Source organism: Oratosquilla oratoria, chromosome 10 (genome assembly GCF_046742065.1).
Source record: "Oratosquilla oratoria isolate Oo_2021 chromosome 10, ASM4674206v1, whole genome shotgun sequence".
NCBI lineage: Eukaryota > Metazoa > Arthropoda > Malacostraca > Stomatopoda > Squillidae > Oratosquilla > Oratosquilla oratoria.
Genome location: NC_134786.1, coordinates 69,733,222 through 69,738,221, shown reverse-complemented (window position 1 = coordinate 69,738,221; position 5,000 = coordinate 69,733,222).

Below are 5,000 nucleotides of genomic sequence, written 5' to 3'. Positions count from 1 at the left end.
ACAATTTGGAAGGTTATGCCGTAATTTGAAGCGTAATTTGAAAGAATAGAGACCAGATTCGAGACAGTAACACATTGGATACTGAAAATAAACAGTAAAAAATTATTTGAGAAAAATCATGAATTAATTTGGCAATTCAGATCAACCAAAGATGCAAATGGCTATCATGAATGGTATACTGAAGGAAAGCGAGCAAGGCATGGGAAGAATAAAGAGGTAAATAAGAAAAATGAAAACATCATTGACCAAATGTTTAAGATGGAAGAATTGGCAAACCTATTGAGTAAGATGACAATTCTGAAGAAATCACTATAACCATGCAAGGTCACACTATCACATGCACATGCACAATGGGGGGATGATTCTATCACGCACAACTTTCATGATAGAAAGACGATCAGGCTAGATGCCTGATGTCGTCAACTATAAACCAAACCCATTATATTCCAATGGAAGTAGGTCTATGTGCGTGTTTGACCAACCAACGTATTCACACACACATGTACTATCCTACTAGAAATACATCAAATGCAGGATCCTCACGACCGTTGACTAGTTCCGAGCGCGCTCCGATTTTTTTGGTCCAACGAAGAACGAAGAGGAAAATTAAGACACCAAATTTCAGCATGCATAGAGCTCATGTCACGATGGTAGTGAGTGCGCATCGCGCGAAACCCACAGAACACACTCGGAAACCTTCACTGCGGAAATTACAGGAAACTGAAATGAATTAAGATAAATCAAGACAAATTATGACAAATTAAAACAAAAATGTAAATATAAATCAATAGAAAAAAAAAACTAAGTAGAATTACATGAAATAATAATAATAAAGAAAAATGACGACGACGACGACGACGACGACGACGACGACGACGACGATGACGATGATGATGATGATGATGATGATGATGATGATGATGATGATGATGATGATGATGATGATGATGATGATGATGAAAATAATAATAACAACAAAGACTGCTTGATTTTCAAGTCTACTTGGATTGACATGTGAAGTGAGAATGAAAACATGGACACTTCAAATGTTCAGCAATAGATTGAGGATGGATCACCGTACGTATCTTTCTCAGCGTTGCACGATACATTTACGTGAACACACAAACATATAATACATAAACAAGAGAAGCAGCATTAGAACCATTTATCTTTACATATTAAAGAAGCCATCATGTTTGAGAAGAAAATAAAATAAGTGAGAATCTGTAGCGTGTTATCTTAACTAAAGGAAGTGAAAAAACACGTTTATCTAAGTAGGAAACATGAGTATGAAGTATGAAAGTTTGAATGCACTTTTTAATTATGAATGGATGAAAATAAAAAACGGATCATCTCATAGTGATATATCCCCGCCATGAAAAAATAAATATATGTCTGTCACTAAACTGAGCGTCATAGAAACTAGCAAGGTTTGAAGTTTTTACCAAGAGACGCTTAGCTCTGAGCAGTGGAGTCATTTCATAAAGGTATACTTTATTTGTATGTGGCTATACCTGAGGCAGACTACCTCCCACGTCTTTATCGACAGGCTTCAATCTATTTCATTTAACCTTTTGCTAAACTCCACTTGATTATAAACGCTACCTAGTGGTTTTATTCAGCTGAGGGGAAAACCCCATTCTACAGCAAATGAGCTACATTAATGACCCATTTTCCATATTTACTTCATTCTTTTTGTACGTTTTTTTTTCTCTGTGCCCTAAGGAAGTTCATTAACCTTCAATGAGAGTTGCTGTGGAGGACAACCTCAAAAAGCAGTACCTTCGTCCTCCAAAGGGTGGCTCGACCTCACCCTTTTACTTCTATGGCTGGAGGTCGAGGGAACTGGAGACAATTTTGACATCTTCCGCTTTTGAGGAAGAGGATGGTTGGATGTCGAAGCTTTTTCTTCGGTTTGGTTTTCTCCCAAAGAAGAGCGCTGCAGGCCACTGTCCTCGGAATCTTCGAGTTCGAAGATTTTCCGAAGTGTCTCCACCAGGGTTTGGATAGTGATCCTTTCTTCTGGTTTCTTCTTACGTGCTGCCCGAATTAGATCCAGTAGGTCGGGTTGTCTCAGGGCAGGTACCCGACCGACGGTGTAAGCCATGAGCTGTCCCATTGAAAACACATCGGATTTAGGAGAGCTCTGATGTCCTTTAGTCAGTTCTGGAGCGACGTGTTGGTAAAGCTTCCAGTCCACCTTTCGGTAAGGTGTCTTGCCGAAGACTGTCGCATGGCCCAGATCAATTGTGGTCGCGGTGTATTTGTCACCTTCGACCCGGAGAACCACATTATCAGGCTTCAGGTCATTGTGTGCCACACCACACTCCTGAAGGCCTTGAAGGGAATTTGCGACTTGTAGGAGAATATCCCAAAGCTGTTTTCTATTTAAAATGACCTCTTCTTTCTTCAGCTCTGTATAGAGAGTGGTAGGGCCATCGTAGCTCGTGATGAGGGTAAGGGGGAGTGGGCACACGATGAAAGCTCGAGGAAGACCTGGGACGTGACTTAGTCGTCGAAGCAGTTTTGCTTCCTTATACATTTTGTCCCAGGCCGAGGAATCCTTGAAGACTTTCAGGACGATGGGTCTCTTCTGTAGGCGACCCAGGAAGACCACGCCGAATGCGCCTTCGCCCAGCTTTTCGCTCCTCTCTAGGAGTGTCCTGACGGCTTCGGTCTTTATCTGGAGCAGTTTGTTTCCGGTGAAGTAATCCATAATTCGCTCCACAACTATATGGTCTATAGGGGAACGAGGTCGATCGCACGGGACAAATAACGAAGAATCTCGGATAGGAGCATAATCACTCCGTGTTTGTTTAATACTTATTTAATTACTTGTTCATCTATTTATCTATTCTCTATCCGATTATTTATCTATTTACGTATTTATATATTTACTTATTCATCTATTTAGGTACTTATCAATTTACATATTTATCTGTTTACGTACTTATCTATTCATTTATTTATCTATTTGCGTACTTATCTATTCATAAATTTACTTATTCATCTATTTACCTATATGTTAATTTATTCATTTACCTATCTATTGATTGATCTATTTGTTTATTCATTATTAATCAACTAATTTTCTATTGGTTTATCTATTTTTCTTTTGATCTATCTATTTTTCCATTTATTCTTTTACTGAGATAAAGGGGCTCTCCTATAACGAAAGAGTTAGTTTCCCACAAGTTCCTAACACAGGGACTGATAATGTTTTCGGCCTACAAGTAAAAGTGCTGTCACTATTTTCAGATGGAAAGGGTAATTTCACATATTCTTTTACTTTTTTTCGGAAAGGGAAGTCATGAAGGCGAGGACAATTCTTGAATGTTTGGAAATCACTTCAAACCGATGTCATACTCAAAAGATTCAATCTGGATAATGTACCCCCCCTTTTTTTTAAACACTACGCCCATTAACCACGGACCCAATTAACTCACAATTAGGATCTGTCAGTGAGGAACCTCATCTAATATGCAAATGGCTTTCTTGGACAATCAGGATGTCATGTTTTTGGGGTCAAGAGACGGGCCATTATCGTTATGACCCCCAATCCAATATGTGACCTCTTATGCGCTGTTGGACTAACCGGAAGCCTACTACTGTTTTTAATTTCTATTTGCTATAGCATCATAAACAACGGCGAGAGTCTTTCTCATGCAGTTCTGTAAATATATATTCATATATACACATGCTCATGACGCCTCTATTTCTTTTTCCAGGTACGCTTTCATCTTACAAGATCATATGTATGCAAATTCATTGTACTGATATCAAACTCTTCAGCATTACTCAATATCTTAGGTCCTGTGCTTGTATTTGGTCTTCTTGATGAATTTTCATTGATGTTTCGAGTTATCCAGAAATATCATGTGTGGTACATTAATAATTTACAAAACATGTCTCGTGTTTTCTTATACATTTCTTATTCTTTTTTTTAACCATTATTATTTCTTATATAATATAGAATAATTTATTTCCTTAATCACAAGACCTTCAAGCGTCCGTGGTAGTTTCATTCTCCATCAATGTTGTATCCGCAAAGATAGACTACAACATATATATGCATATTATATACATATATATATATATTTATATATATATATATATGTGTGTGTGTGTGTGTGTGTGTTTATATATATATTATATATATATATACACATACTGTAAATACATATATATATATATATATATATATATACATATACACACATATATACATACATATTATATATATATATATATATATATATATACATATATTTACATACATATATATACAATTATACATACATATATACATACATATAAATATATTTATATATATATATTATATATATATATATATATTTACATACATATGTATACATACATACATATATACATCTATATACATACATATAAATATATATTATATATATGTTTATATTTATATATATATACATATATATATATATATATATATATACATATATATACATATATATATACATGTACATATATATATATATTATATATATATACATATACATATATGTATATATATATGTATATGCATGCATTGTTAAAATCGACAGCGTTAGTGAGGTTGTTGATCTTCTTGTGAGTATTCTCCAGTTTTCTAACCAATATTCTGCCATTTAGAGGGTGGGCATAGACCAAGTTGCCAAAATGATTCATTTATTTCAACGTTTCGTCTAACAAAGAGACATCTTCAGGAAATTCTGTAACATAGATAATAATGACGTACAGAAATATAGAAAACAACATGTAAATCTAACCAATTATACAAATATAGAAGCAAATATCAATAAATGCGCAAATTCACACAAAATAAACACTATACATCCGTGGGCATAGACCAAGTTGCCAAAATGATTCATTTATTTCAACGTTTCGTCTAACAAAGAGACATCTTCAGGAAATTCTGTAACATAGATAATAATGACGTACCGAGGCCCCCTTTAAATGTCCAGAGGGAAAGTTGTACGTCC